Source organism: Artemia sp. Qi Xiang Cuo, chromosome 7 (assembly GCF_049724085.1).
Source record: "Artemia sp. Qi Xiang Cuo chromosome 7, ASM4972408v1, whole genome shotgun sequence".
NCBI classification, from domain to species: domain Eukaryota; kingdom Metazoa; phylum Arthropoda; class Branchiopoda; order Anostraca; family Artemiidae; genus Artemia; species Artemia sp. Qi Xiang Cuo.
Window position 1 is genome coordinate 44,725,904 of NC_142800.1, and position 16,769 is coordinate 44,742,672.

Sequence of the window (16,769 nt, forward strand, 5' to 3'; positions counted from 1 at the left end):
GGTTCTTTTGTTCCCTCCCGCTTGTTTATATGTTCTCTTTTAAACCCTTTTAACGCTTTTTTTTTATCTCACTCTTTTTTAGTTTTGTTTTAGTTTTAACCTTTATAACTTTCTTACATTTGACGCTTTTTTTTGACTAATGAATGGCTTTGCCTTTCTGATATTGTTGTTTTTGGCATTGTATAGCCAGTTTCTTAGTTGTTGTGCTATTTTTATGATTTTCTTTTTATGACTCCGAAATGCAAATTCGGCCTTTCAGGGCTTGTGATAGTCATTTTTTTAAATAAATATCTTATCTAAGGACAGTGTAACTGAAAGCTGATTGTTTGAAATGATTAGATGAAAACTTTCGCAACCTCGTATTTCTTAACAAATAAAAATTCGGGAATTTAAAGATTTAATATGTCCCTTTCTAAACTAAAAAAAAGAAAAAACATTTCTTCGGTAGTCGCTAGCACAAAAAAAAAACACCAAATAGCTTAGGAACGTACAAATTTCCATGGTATATATATTTGTCTTGAGATTCGACGCATTGCTAGTGTTCAAGTTTTATCAGACGAAAAGCATTGTCAAATTTATTTAGTTTAATTTTTTTTTCACTTTTGACGGTTGAACTTGGCAACACTGATGAAAATGTGGTCATGTCCTGACAATAGATTGATAAAAAAGTAGAAGAAAAATAACAGGAATAGCTGTTTTCAGATATGAATGGACCGAAGAAGGGCCCGGGAGGTTGTTAAGTGTTTTTCTTTTATGTCCTTGGTACTTCAAGGATTAAAAAACAATAAGTTATAGTGTAAACGACAAGTATAAGCATTTCTCTATTTTGACCATACCTGACAATCAAAGTAATATATAATATCTTCCAATTCAGTAGCAGCGAGACAATTGAACAGTCAAGAGGTATATACCTTCTTCTTCAAATCTTAGCAGTCCATCTTATTATAAAGCTCCAGGATATGTAAACATCTTTATTTTGTGAAATTGCACACAACAATAACTTTTTTTACACCTTTAAATCACCAGTAATTTGAACAAACTATTTTTTTTTCTTGGTCACGGATAACATCATTCTCTGTATTCCTGGCTTTATGATCCGCTTTCTAATGAAAAATGTCAGTGAAAAATTGTCTGCTTTACCTATTGCTTATCCATAGAACCCTTAAATAAAAAAAATTAAATCATTTGGGAAGTTTCGACTTAAAACAGAGCACGCAATCAGGTCACTCTATTAATCCTTGGAATAGCTTTCTTTTTCACATAAAATATTTTTTGACTTTTGAACATGACCTTTGAACACAACCAATGCTTACTGATCGCTTACGCTACGAATATATCGGAGCCCCACTCAAAAATATGCTCCAAGTTGCGACCTGCTTTTAACCAGGAAAAATTATAAATTGTAATTCAAAACTGGACGGATTTAACATAGGACCTTCATTCAATTCGACTCATAACTGGAATAATTAGCAGATATCCTCCAAGATCAACACTGGCTTTACTAAATCAGAGATAAAAACATTTCCAAACATCAGTTGCTTTAGGTGAGAAAATATTTAGATATGATAGATATCAAAAGTTGCTTTTTCAAAACCCTTCTATTACAAGGATTTGTGTCTGCTTTCCTTATCATTCTTTTTTTTTCATTATCGTTTTTTGCACCGTATTTTTCTTGCCGTTTTGTTTTGCTCGATTTTAGTCAATCTGAAGTATTTACAAAGGAATCTCACAGGGAATATTAGGCAACGAAGGGATATACGGCCACGGATCGCATTTGTCTCTGGGAAGTAGGATGTTCAACTCACATAAATAATTTCGTTGGAAAGTTTTCAAATTAGGGATTTCTTTACCAACGACTAATTACATACAAAAACAGAGAAAATTGTTCATTATTATTATAACACGTCAATAACCTGGTGAAAAAGGCTAAATACTTCCTTTTGTATTGGCTTTAAAATTCAAAACGTTTAAGCTATTAATTCAATTGTCTTTAGTACAGTTCATATTACAAGAAATAGATTAAGCTTCGAGAAGTAAAACTTTTAACTTTCAGCCACCCCTGGATCGACGTAATATCCAAGGACATTAAATATATTTGTGACGTTTAAATTAGAGGTTAACTACGTTCAAATTTCGCTGGTTCCAACTCTATTCAAATCCAGATTCCATTTCTGTTCCAGTACGATTCAAAATACTGAACATTTGTTGTTAGTGTTTTTTTTATGGCATCGGTAACAATTCGAAGACAATATCAAATTTGGCATTCAGTACTTTACTATTAACCGTTCGCTGTTACCAAATTTTAGGCTTAGAAATGTAAACTTACTTGTAATTCCGTCTCAGGAAGGTAAATTTCGGTTTTACCAGGGATATAACTAGGATGACCACAAGAAAAAATATCACTGTCCAAAGGCTTCAATTGGGGAGTGACCACATGCCTAGATTTTTGCCCTCCCTCCTAGTATTTTTAAAATACCTTTTTTAATAGTCCTAGCCAAGTAGTTAGCGCTCCAGACTTGAAACCCTGAGGTTAGGGGTTCCAGTCCCTGTGTCGCTGGTTATTTGGTTTGGAACGGGGTCAATAGTGTGCCACAACCTGATAAACACATGGCAAATGGCAAAAAAAGGAAACTAAGATTCCGAAGCTCTATGATAGTGGTTTTTTTTAATACCAGAAAGGTCAGCTTATGTAATAATTGCTTAAATCTCTTCTATATCTGGTTTGTCAACATAAAAAAAATTAAGCATTCCACATTGACAGTTAATCATGGAAGATCAAGGGGGAATGGGGCCCCAAAACGCTGAGATGTCTTCAATTTATACTATAATACATGTAATTAACCTGTTTTGTACCCCACCTCCCCTCTAAGTGTTGTGCCCCTTCTAATATAAAATTCTACCTACGTTTCCAGTTTTTGTTGAAATTTTCGTTTAAATAAATTAAATTACCAAAAATCAGCAAGATTATTATCGTAAAACTGAGGAAAGAAATTTCTTTAACTTCATTCATGGATTGTGGGAAGCAGGCTGTTCTAACTTAACAAAGAAAAATAAAATACCTTAGAAAAAATTGCTCCAAAAGTGTAACAAATCATAATAGCTCAATCCAATTCAATTAACGACATACTAAACACTAATTGTCAAAGTTGAAATTAAACTTTCTTGAGTAATGGAAGAAAATTAACAAAAGCAAATATTCTCGTGAACTGACAATTTCCTTATCATTCAACTGATCGTTCCGTCATAAGATGGCTAATTAAGTAGGTGGCCAGCTGCTGCTGTATTCGCGGTAGCGGGAGCTGCAACCTCGTAAATAGCAAACTGCAGCCTATTGTAACCAAAACTATAAAAGGCGTTTCGAAAAAAAAAAAGAATTTTTAGTAAGAAAAGATTGTCATTTTTAGCAAATATAAGGAATGGTGATTATTATTTCAATTAACATTAATAGTAAAATGTTGCAGTGAAACAATTTTTTTGGGATTTCGAAAAGGGCGTGAGATCCTCAAAAATGAAAACAACACTATCTGAAAATCTTGACAACTCTATTCTTGTCGATCTTAATAGGTTGTCCTATTAAATAAAAGGAATTAATATGCCAAATCCTTTGCGGAAAAGGAGAATCGATAAATTATTAAATGTGATTTTAAATTTATACAGAGCTACTGAATACGACGTGTTCAGTATTTGTAAGAAGAATCTTTGTGTCAACCTCAGGGTTGCCACCGTCAGTAGGATTTTACTAGATCTAGTAAAAAAAAAAAAAATCTAGTAAGATTCGGGGATTTATTAGATTTCCCAAAATCTAGTAAAAATTCATTATTTATCACAAGCGAAGCAGTTGATATTTTCCATGAATTCAGGGGGAAAAATTAGGGTCCATTCAATTTAAAATCTGTTTTCTATTACGTTAGATATTATGGCTTCTATAGCTCTCATTCTTACGATTTCGCGTCAACTCCAGCACTTAAAAATTTACACTTCTCTTTTGGCTTCTTCTTGATACTCGCTTTGAAAGGCAAACTATTTAAAATCAGGACTGGTATGCTGGCTTAATCTATTTTCAGAAAATTTTCCCAGACTGCCATAACAGCTGCTACGTTTGTTAGTTAGCCTTGTCCCTTTTTAAAGACGCTGCTGGAAACGAACTTTTTCCATACTTGCCCAAGTTCTTTCTGACTCTCTGCACCTTCCCCCATCCAAGTGCTGGAGCACAGAGACAGTTCTTGATTTTGTCGGTCATCAGAACTAAAAACCGGAATAGGCTAAATGTCTCGAGTGTTTCGTCCCTGATGAATACAAAGTAACTTGTTCTCAGGTCGTCAAGGAGTACATGACTGGGCGATCCCCAGCAATTTGACTCGGGCTATCAAGAAATGGAAACAAGTAGATCCCTTTATTCAGAATTCGACACTAGTGAATACTTTAGATTCGGATGAGGCCGAGGACGGTTAAAGCCTTTTAAGTGCAACTTTTTTTTAATTGTGACTACATATTTTTCTTCTTACTTTTCAATTTGAATGATTTGCCTGACCTGAAGAATATTGACGCAATTATATATTTTTAAACTAATTATTGTATGTAGTGTAAAGTTTCTTTCTCTTGGCAATCCTAATCCAATTTTAGGTGCACTTTTTAACTTATCTATTTTTACAATTAAACTGGTAGTCAATTATGTCTTTTCCGTTTTGATTTGACATATATTGTATTGGTTTTTGATTCCCTTGAATACGAACGAAAGAGAATCCGAAAAAATCAGTTCAAAAAATCCTAAATTAATTGCTTTAAAATTTATTGCAGCTTTTCCCTTATTTAAAAACCAGCTCAATTAGTGTTTTAAAAGTGGCAAATTTCCTCGTAAAAATGCAAAATTGAAGGGTTTAGATTTCAAACCTAAAATCGGAAACTGGGGGACACATTTCAAAAGCCGCCACTTCCAAACACACCTCAGATTCAAAGCACCCCATCACCTGAATTGCTTGGTGAATATGAGTTGTAGCATTTCATCTTCGTTGATTGTTATTTAATTTTCAATACATCTGAATTTTATGACCTGAAGACCATTGATAAATCTAAAGCCGGGCTTCACCAGCAGGATTTACAGAATCGAAGATTCCAGACTATTGTTTGACGTCTTGGATACACCGCATCTGTAATATGAAGCCTATCCAGCAGTACATTCAAATGATAAAAAAAAAGAAAAAAAAAAGGATTTTTGAACTTATAGGTTCCCGGAATTTTCAATCATACTATGAAAACGAAAGAAAAGAAGAAAAGAGAAAAAAATAAGAAAAAAGCAAAAAAAGATTTGTGAAAATCCCATTGATTATCCTCTTATAGTGAAAATCGATTCTTGATGGTGCGCGTGCTCAAAAATTTTTTTTGAGCATTTAGTAAAAACAGATGCGATTTAGTAAATTTTTCCTCTCAGATTTAGTAAATTCTTCCTGGCCAGGGTGGCAACCCTGGTCGACATACACCTTAAGAAAAAACTTTACTTGAATTATCATACGAGAAATAAACTGATTAGGTAGTTCTAGTGCACTTCAGTAATATTTTCTTTCACATTTTACTGAAAACAAATTTTAAGATCACTTGATTTTTTGGGGGTGTTTTCCCCCTTTTTAAAATTGGGCAAATTTTCTTGGGCTCTTAACTTTTAATGGGTAGCCTACCGTTAAATTTGATTAATTATTCATATTCTAAATCAGAATCAAAATTTGATTCTTTCAATGTATCTATTGCTATCAAAACTCTGTTTCTTAAGAGTTTTGGTTATTATTGAGCCGCATCGCTCCTTACTTACAGTTTGTTACTTACCAAAAACCAATACTATATATTATATATACATTACCAGTATACATTACTATATATACTACCAATAACCAATACCGTGGAACGGGGTAACTTTGAACTAAAAATCGTGAAAAATTGAGGTTTTTTGCGATATTTTTCTTTAAACTAGTATTTACTCAAAAACTATTTTTGGCGTTTGGGGAATACGTCATTCTGCACCGAATGGCTACTGTCTCAAACTACTAGTCTTTGTTGTAAGAGCTACACCTATCTAAAAATCCTGTTCAAAGTTACCTCAAGGGGTGTTTAACTTTCAACACTTAAACACTTCAACAGGTAACTTTAAACAGTCAATGAGTTCTTCTGGCGTAAGACTTCCAGTTAAAAAAAAAAACTCGTTTACTGGGAGAAAAGCATTACTTCTAAATTAAAAAGGCAAATCAGAGTCAAATTAGTGCAGTATCAGCTGACCAAAGTCATGATAAAATACAAATTTTGCGCCGTGAGTGAGTCAGGGGGCTGGAAGATCTCCCTGTACCTAGTCATGATGGATTGATGCTGAGTCTTTGACCCTGGGAAAATAGAAGGATGCTGAGTCTTTGACCCTGGGAAAATAGAAGGATCCATTCTTGTTTTTTCGCCGGCAGATCACAGTTAGCAAGCCGTAAGAGGAAGGAGCATCTACCTCCAAAACTACAAAATACTTGTAAATACGGCCCATGAAGAGCTTCGCGATGAACCAACGTCCATCCACGGAGATTGGGGGAGGTAGTTTGAACCCACTGTGGCTACTGCCCCGCTTGACAGCATAGAGAGCCCAGCGCTCACTGACTCATCAACTTCCATTTCAGACTCGCTCTCGCATCCTGTTGGGACGTCAGTCATGTCAGACTCGCAACTTAATGACTTGAATCCTCCGCTTCTCCAATACTTTTCCCTGGTGTGACGCTAAGACGTTTGCGTCCTCACAGACTTTTTAAATCTGCGGGCTTGCAGGACATCCAATAAAACTTTTCTGACGTTGTTTGCAACCTTGTGCAGTGTATGCTGGGCCGAAAGTGGGTGGTCCTGGAGGACTCTGGAGCGTTAAAATCACTTGACAAAGCTATTTTTGAGAAATGCTTTTCCATTTGTGGCTAGAATTTCCAGGAGTAGCTTTAAAAGCTGGGGGAAATTGTCTTTTCTTACCGCGGTTTCGTTTGGGTTGTCCATTTTGTAATCATCAAGCATTTTCCTCCATGCTCTTTTCATTGGAGCGAAAAAAGCAACGTCCATTGGTTGCAGTATATCTGTAGTGTTTGGGGGGAGGCATACAAATCAAATGTTGTTTTCTCTGCCGACTTTCAACACTTTGGCAGAAAAGTGGGAAGACAGGTTGTCACCCAACAAAACTTTCACTCCCGCCCTCTTCTTCAGGTGAGGGAGTGCCAGCGACATAAACCCACTCCTCAAAAACTTCCCTCTCAAACCATCCGGACTTAGATACAGCATACCGAGCTCTTTTAGGGCCTCCTTTACGCCATGAGCTAAACATATCCTCAGCTTAATTGCACACAAATGGTGGAAGCAGTTCGCCTTCTGCATTTCAACATATCATTGGGAATATTGCTTACTTTGTTTCATTCATTATTTCAGAGGGGTATTTGACAACGATGAAACGAGAAGGAAATAAAACCAAAAATTTCAAAGGAATATTATCTATGACTCAAATAGTTTTACACTTGTAGGTTTTCCCATAAGAAACAGGAGAAATCCCACCAATTTTTATCAACAATTGTCAGACTCTTTCAAATTATTCATGAAAGCTCTATTAGAGCAAGGTAATACAGAAACTTCAATTTTGGTAGATGAGATTTACCCCACCACTCCCATTGATTGCAAACGGACTTCCATCAAAGAAGAAACAAAAGTAGGCCTGAAAGAATTAGGAACTGGTCCAAAATGTAATCAGTAGTTAAAACCAAGTTTAACAGCTGAACTTGATTTGCGTTTTCCTGGTATCAACAGATACCTAAAGGTCAGAATAGCAGAGCAAACAATTTTAGTGTAATCTTTTTAGTGTAATTTACTCCACTTGCTTTGCTTAAAGTGGGTTAAAAATAAATTGTTATTACACCAATTCAACGCAAATTTTAGCAATTGGCCAGCACAGAACATTGAAATCCATATTGTAGAAAGACAAGGCTAATTTGTTCAAAGTTACCCCGAAAAAACAAATACTTGCGGGAAACATTGAACACTGCCGCCATATTGAACCTATGGAATTAGGAAGAGATTTTACCAGAAAACCTAACCATTCGGCTCCTCAGCTATAGAAAAATGTCAAAAATGAAAGTCATAGTTTAGCTAATCTAAGTAAAAAAGGGTAACTTGCTTTTAGCACTTTTTCACATTTTTAACTGCTCAAATTTTCTTGCAATTCACAAGATAAGATTTTGTCAGATGCTGGTTTCAAGAACTACCAACTGATTCAGACGCCATCTAGCAATAATCTAGTAATAAGTTCGAACGAGCAATTCCACCGTCGTGCGATAGAGGGCTTAATGTTTGTTACTGATTTTGTTCAGAGTTACCCCTAACGTTCAAAGTTACCCCTTTCTACGGTACTATATACAGTTTGTGTTTTTTATAGAGTTAAAAAATCTTACTATTCTAATTAAACGGTCATTGTGTTTCAGGAGTCGTTCTTAAGGAGTCAGACCAACAAATCAAACTTTAGCGTAAAGAACAAGATCTTGAGGAGGGGTCAACTCCTTTCATATACATAATCATTTCTGCTAGTTTTAGATTTTGATGTGGCTCATTTTTTTCAGTTGAAAAAAACTTATTTTTATATTTAATTTCGAACCATTTTTAAATATTACCAGAAAATCTGCCCCCCCTCCTTTAAAATTTCATCAGCCACGGATAATTCCTCCATGAAAAGTTCTATATACTTAACTACCCCCTCCCCTCCAGGGAATTTTCTCCCAGGCAATTCCATTCTAGATGAAAATTCCACCCGGAAAATCCCTTTCAGACGAATCCAGGGGAATTTTTTTTCTTAACGCACTTTCAATGAAAAAGACTTATTTCTGATTGTCTTTAAAATCATACCGGAAATCTTCTCATCCATGGAAAAGCTGAAAAGCTTTCCAGCAAATAGCCCCACAGCCAACCGTAGTAGAAAGTTGTTACCGCAGAAAGTTCCGAATGGAAAATTTGTCCCATGGAAAACTCTCCTATGGAGAATTTCTCTGGTAGAAAATTCCCCCCCCCCCCTACGGAGAGGTATTCTAGACAATTCCAACCCGGTAAAAATTCCCCCCGGACGATTCTTCTAACATCTCCACGTGTAAAATTGAGTCGGCAACGATAAAGTAAGACAAATAGAAACAATTTTGTATAGAAATTCTGGCAAATTGCCCACGTCTAAAATTTCCACAGGAAAGTTCCCCCCCCCCCCCCGCGGAGATTTCCCTCTCCACGGAAAATTCTCCCCGTGGAGTCTTCATAGCAGAAAATTCACCCCCCCCCCAGAAAGTGTATATATACTTCCCAATAAAAAATTATATGTAAACAATGGGGAAAATTCATAACTTACATACCTTTCCCCAGGGACTGTGGGGGGGGGTCATGTTATCCCCAATGGCATAGTTTATACCATTTGAAGCTAAAAATATTACCATTTTGACTCTAACATGTGATTAATTAAAAAAAAAAAATTTTTCTGAGGGAGGCAAAGAGCGCAGTTGAAACTTAAAACGTACAAAAATTATTACTTCACAGGGTATCTAATATATATCAATAAAACTAGTACAAATAAACCATGTTTACCTATGCTTTTATGTTTATCAAAAAGCTAGCGCTTTACTGAAAACACAAAATAATACAGGAGTTTTTGTACAGTAAAAGCAAACCAATTAAGGACACTTTTTACAGAATAGAAATATGATCAATCCCTTTTAAGATAAAGCAATAATCCATTTTAGGATTGTTGCTTTATTCATTTTTTTACATTTAATATGGTGTCACTTCTGCACAATGGCTCAGTTCAATGACTGGCTATCGTTTTGATTCTGAAAAGGACATGCCATGATTAGTTTGTACAAAAGTTCGAAGTAAAGCCTTCTTGATAGTATTAGGACTATATACTACCTTTAGAATTTGTATTATAGCTTAAAAATAACTGTTGTATAGAGAGAAATAATCGGATTTCCAGAGTTCATATTATATCTTATTTGATCTTCATTTCAAGTAATACTAAAGTATATTTCTTACAATTTCAGACCTTATACTACTTACTATTGGTATTATAGCTGGCGAGACTAAAATTATACCTGATAATTCAATCCAATATTCTGTATGCTGTTCAATTACTTCGCCGTTATTAAAAAAAATACTTAATTTTACGCTTATGTTCTGGAGATAATTTCAATTGTATATTGAAAGTTACTGATGTCACAACTGGCGTAACACTATGAAAAGCTTAATAGATTAGTTTATTGCTGTTAGCCTACATACTCACTTTTGACTCTCAAATCAATATTCTTGTTTTTTATACTTGACTTTTGTGTTTTCAGTAAAGAACTACTTTTTTATAATCCTAAAAGCATAGGGATACATAATTAGTTGGTTTATTTGTACTAGTTTTATTTGTATATATCAGATAGGCTATTAAGTAATAATTTTTGTCCATTTTAAGTTTCAACTTCGCTCTTTACTTCGCTCAGTACGCTTTGATTCTCAGTACGCTTTCTTCTCAGAAGTACGCTTTGACAGCGAGGGTTGATTGCCTAAAGGCAGTCAGATTTTCCTCTGCATTTTCTTGGTTAACTTAGCATTAACCAATGATTCGAGGGCGGAGCAAAGCTAGGATGTGACGCAAACTGTCTGAAGAATGTACAAATTTTTTCGGACGTTCCAACTATGCCTGATATGTAATATTGACATCAGTGCACTACATCATATCGCATAGACGGCAATAAAAGCATCAATAGCTAGAGCACCAAATTTAATTAATAATAATAGCGTGGATAATTTTATTGCATTGGCATCCCCTTAGATGAAAAAATTGCAGCTACCTGACAAACATGGGTGTCTTTTTGTTCCGTTTTGGAGGAATGTTTACCCCTCAGCCTGAACATTTGTTTGCAAATTAGAATCCTGTGTTTCTTACTGATGTAAATTTCAAAGCATTCGAAAAAACAGTTCCGTGGTCCTCAAGATTTCAATCCAAACAGGCTATTTCCAGAGCTTCCTAGACCCAGTCTAAAATTTAGTGTGAAACTTATAGACTTCTTAGGCGATAAATTTACGTACTTAGGTGTCAATCCGCCCAGGGAAGTTTTTTCCCTAATTTCTGGACCAACGAATAGTTTTTGGTGTCTCGAGTTCACTAGGCCCAAGGACTTGGGGATACAAGTTTCAAGCTGATCGAAAAAAGCCCGTTTTTTCCGTCCCCCTTTTCGTCAAGTCTGTGACCCTTGGCCTAATTTTAGAACCACTTTCAGCTGAAGACTTATTGATGCAAGTTTTATACCTATCAAAAATTAGATTTTTGGTCCCCCAGCGCCCCCCTCCCCGTCCAAAACAAAGCTGAGGTGCCTTTGCCCAGGAGAACAATCCGTATGATTTCAAAGTACGGGACAACCAAGATAAAAACATATCCAAAACTATCACATATCTTTGACTTCCAATATGGTTATAAAAAGACATTAAACATTTTTTTTCTTCGATACGCATGTTTTAGTGCAACAAGCCTTTGTAAGACTAAGGTTATCAAAAGTCAAACAAATGAAAATATTGAAAAAAAGGGCATAATATTTTAAGTAAGATGGGGAACAAAAATAATTAAACCATTTTAATAATAATAAAAAAAAAATCCGAATATTTTGCCGTTACATCAAGAAGCCTTAATCATCGTATATATATATATATATATATATATATATATATATATATATATATATATATATATATATATATATATATATATATATATATATATATATATATATATATATATATATATATATATATATATATATGTAAATATGAAGAAAGTAAAATGGCCTAAGCAAAATATGAAAAAAAAAACAAAGATAAGGACACAAAAAATTTATACACAAGACAAAAACCTTCGTTTTTTTCAAGTTTTGCTTAGGCTTGTTTCTTTTATTTTGTATATTATTTCCTGTTGATTAAGGCTTTTGGATGTTAGGGTTAGGTTTTAACATGAAAAAAAAAAAAAAAAAAAAAAAAAAAAAAGCACAGTGAGAAGGGAGCAGCCCATTCTTGTCGTGGGCAATAAGAAACAAAAGTGATTTTTTCTTAAATAAGTCAACCGATTGAAACCTTAGTATATGATATTTTTTTTGGTTAGAAGAAAATGTTAAATTGGAATTGTTGGGTAAATGGGCAGAGGGAGAAAAAAATTGACTGAGTGTGGTGGCTATGGAACGCAAGGGTAATGTATTTGACAACAGTAAGGTTTTTTTTTTTTTTTTTAAATTGACAAGGGACAAGATCCTTATTACATCCTTTTCACTAGTTTCAGCTCGACCCACTCACTGAACAATGATTACATTATTTCTGAGATTTTTTCTTAAAAGAGTGATGTAAACTTCAAAATAGTAAAATTTTGCTTTTTGCATGTTTCTGAGTTATTTTCGACGAATTTATACTCATAATAACAATGATAATAATAAAAAAAAACAAAGTAAATTTTGAAAATACAATCTGGTAAATTGAGTTTCGGCTATCGAATTAACATCTTACCTTAAAAAAACTAAAATCCTAGAACTAAATGAAAAAAAAAACTATCAGAAACTTAAACAGGAAACAACATTAAGTTTGGCTTATCATATATCATGGCTCTATTTCTGCTCGATTAAGGTTTTAATATTACGCTTTACTTTTCTTTTAAAAACTTTTTTTAGATTAGTCATATCTAATTATATCAGTCTTTTTTCTATCTTACAAGAAGGCATCTTATAATATATGTAAGGAGATGGTCGTCACAAAGATGATTACTAGAGGATCCATTACAAGACAGTAGCCCAAATTTGAAGCAAGCTGATTGGTTGGCGATAAAATTCACATGACAAGCTGAAAAACTCAAATGAAATACTCTTAAACCAGTTGCCATCTAATTTGTCTGATTATTGTCACAAAACATTTTTGAAAGCAGGTCAAAAATAATCCTGCAAATCGAAGCGAATGCCATCTTTAATATTGACATCAGCAAACTGTTATATTGCATAGATGGCAATAAAAGCATCAACAGCTAAAATACTAAGTTTAATTAACAACAATAACGAGGACAATCTTTAGTGCACTGGCATTTGTACCCTTCAGCCTGATCATTTGTTTGGAAATTAGAGTCCTCTGTATCTTAACATGTAAATTTCCAAGCATAATAATAAAAAAAAAGAGATAAGAACACAAAAATCTTGTGGTTTGTGAAGTGTTTTTGTTTTTTTATTTAAACGTAAGTTTTCTTTTCGTCTGTTTTGTATAGCGTTTATTATTTATTTTTTTTCTGCTGGTTTCTTTTATTTTATATATTTTTTTTTCCTGTTGATTAAGGATTTTGGATGTTATGGTTAGGTTTTAACCTGAAGAAAAAAAAAAAAAAAAAAAAAAAAAAAAAAAAAAAAAAGGTACAGTGAGAAGGGAGCAACCCATTCTTGTCGTGGACAATAAGAAATAATAGTGATTTTTATTCCTTTTTTGAAGGATTTTTAGCCAAATCGTGATGATGTACAAGAAAATGCTATTGAAAATGGTTTCTTTTATTTTATATATTATTTTCCGTTGATTAAGGCTTTTAGATGTTATGGTTAAGGTTTTTTATGAAGTGAAAAAAAAGTAGAGTGAGGAGGAGCCCCTTCCTACCGTGGGCAATAAGAAATAAAAGAGAATTATTTGTAAAATAAACAAACCGATTGAAACCTTCTTTTTGGGTTATAGGGAAATATAAAATGAAAGGATATATGGGTAGACAAATAGTAGATCATGGTGGCTATGAAACGCAGAGGTAATGTATTTGATAGCGATAGGAAGATTTTTTCTCTTTCAATTGAGATTTTATTTGAGTAGTTTAATGTTAGAGAAGAGTAGTGAAAGGAAATGTGGGAAGATTATGTTAGAAACATGTGAAGGTAACAAATTATTTTCTAGAAAATGAAACGAGCAGAGCGGTTGCATCTAGGGGTTCCTGGCGTCCCCCCCCCGGCGATTACCCCCCCGGAAAATAAGGCTTTCCAAATTTGAGAATTTAATTTGAGTTTATTAATTTCCGCAGGGGGAAGGAATTTTGTTACTTGTGGCTTATGCGCCACTCACTCAAGTTCACGCTGTGTAAAATTCAAGAAAAACGGTTTTATTTTGTTAAGTTTCTTCGTTACTTTAGAAATAAATTTGGACTATAAATTGGAATATTAGGGGGGGGGGTAAAGTATAGCGGGTCTGCATGCAAAATGTGTTTGGTACAATTACTCTGCATATTAGATAGATAGATAAATAAGTGTATTTTAAAGCCAAGTATACGGCCATGAACACGGTAAAATAACATAAATGAAAAGCACAAATAACATAAACTTTGATCAACGATCATCATAAAACACTTAAATGGAACATTACATTTAACCTAATAATAGCATTTAATACGGTCATTGAAAAAAAACAAAAAAAAAACACTTAACACTTGGAAAAAATTACTTAAATGAAACATTACATTTACTTTATACTGGGATTCTTCTTCTTATTTTTTTTAGTTAAAAAAAATTTACAGATACCTCGCTATTCTTCTGTAATTTTTTAGTGGTTATATACCTAGAAAGAATTGTTTTCTGACTACAAACTGTCCATATACTTTACCCCCGGTAAATACCCCCCCCGTGGAAGAGAAGGCTTTCCAAGTTTGAGAATCTTATTTGAGTTTTATTTTTAATTTCCGTAGGGGGAAGGAGTTTTGTTGCTTGTGTATTATGGGCAACTCACTCAAGTTTACGCTTCGTAAAACTTGAGAACTAAACCGGTTTCTTCGTTAGTTTTTTTTTTCAGCTTAGCACGAGACGAGACAAGTGACAGAATATACGGGAAATATATGATTTGGGCTATATATTTGCACATAGGGGGGGGGGGATAAAGTATTTGGATAGTTTGAAGTCAGAAAACAATCCTTTCTAGGCATAATATATAGCCACTAAAAGATTACAGAAGAATAGCGAGGAATCTGGAAATTTTGTTTAACTAAAAAAAAAAAAATCCCAGTATAAAATAAATGTAATGTTTCCTTAAGTGTTTTTTCCAAGTATTTTTAAATGTTTTTTTTTTCAATGACCATTTTTCCAAGTATTAAATGCTATTATTAGATTAACGTAGTGTTTCATTTAAGTGTTTTATGATGATCGCTGATCAAAGTTTACATTATTTATGCCTTTCATTTACGTTATTTTACTGTGTTCATGGCCGTATATTTGGCTTTAGAATACACTTATTTATCTATCTATCTAATATGCAAAATAATTGTACCAAACACATTTTGCATGCAAACCCGCTATACTTTACCCCCCCCCCCCCCCAAGTGCAAATATATAGCCCAAATTTATTTCTAAAGTAACGAAGAAAATAACGAAAAACCGGTTTTCTTGAATTTTACACAGCGTGAACTTGAGTGAGTGGCGCATAATACACAAGTAACAAAATTCCTTCCTCCTACGGAAATTAAAAAAAAAAATTCTCAAATTCGGAAAGCCTTATTTTCCACGGGGGGAGGGGATTTTCCGGGGGGTAAACGCCGGCCACCGCATCTAGGATACTTCAGTATGAACCAAATACCACAGGATAGAAGAAAGAAAAGAACGAGAAATTTGTATTAGAAAAGGATTTTGCATATTTTTTTAATATTATAGTCTTCTTTTTTTTAATTATTAGTTTGTTTTTATTGTTTTTGTCCACTGTTTGTTCAAAATATTATACCCATTTTTCTATATTTTCATTTGTTTTAAATTTGTAAATGGAAAAGCAGTATGGTCTAAGAAATTAGTTAGGTTACCAAAGGGACTGTAGCCGGTATCTGATGTGAGGTATATTATGCTGGTTTTTAAGTTTGATAGATTCTTTACTTTATATTTAGTTCGGGTTGGCCAAATCATCCTTAGTAATATCCACCATATGAAACTTACTATTCAGCTTAACATTTGTTCATTTTGAAGTCTATTTACAAGAGATTTAGTCATAAATATAATTGCACCTAGGCTTCAAGTATTTACGTTCACATATTGCTCTTTATATTGCTATACTTTTCTTTTAAGTTTAATATTGCTCTTTACCTTTCTTTGAAGAATTAGTCTTTCCTCCATGTCAGTCTTAAAGATGGACCTTCACGTAATCATAAATGTAAGGAGATGGTCGTCACAGAGACGATCATTAGAGGATTCATTACATGACAGTAGCAAAAATTCAAACAAGCTGATTGGTTGGCTAGAAACCCTCGAGTCGTTAAGCAGAAGACGAAAGAGAAATGCCCTTCGACCTGCTGATACTTCACCTAATCTGTCTGATAACTGTCATAAAAATTTCTTAAGTGGGTAATAAATAGAATCCTATTAACCCAGGCAAATTTCGTCTATAAGTTGACGATTACAACGCACTATTAAGATGGATAGCAATAAAGGCATCCGATGCTAGTGAAAAATTTAATTAGCAGATCGTAAAAACAATCCTAAAAATCTACGCAAATATCATCTCCAAGTTGACGATCTCACTGAACTATATCAAATCATATAGATGACAATAAATCATCCACTGATAATGCTAAATTTAATTTAACAGCAAATGTTTCATGACACTTTTTTGGATGTGTACAAAATTTCTAAGCTCGGCAACGATTCTGACCAAGGGACGAAGCAAATTAGATACATTCCAGAAAACATATATACTCTCTTCAAGCAAGCAATAATGCGTATATATATTTATATTTTTCCTCA

General features: G+C 33.8%; 1 long non-coding RNA gene across 2 annotated transcripts in view; it reads right to left on the reverse strand.

Moving 5' to 3' along the window:
• Positions 1 to 869: 869 nt before the first annotated feature.
• LOC148950319 (uncharacterized) overlaps positions 870 to 16,769 on the reverse strand; it is a 42,243-nt gene continuing 26,343 nt past the window's right edge. The window contains exon 6 of one of the 2 annotated variants that reach the window (XR_016141997.1): positions 870 to 1,161. This is a non-coding gene — a long non-coding RNA (uncharacterized LOC148950319). The remainder of the gene's footprint in view (positions 1,162 to 16,769) is intronic. The other variant, XR_016141999.1, reaches the window with a different exon arrangement.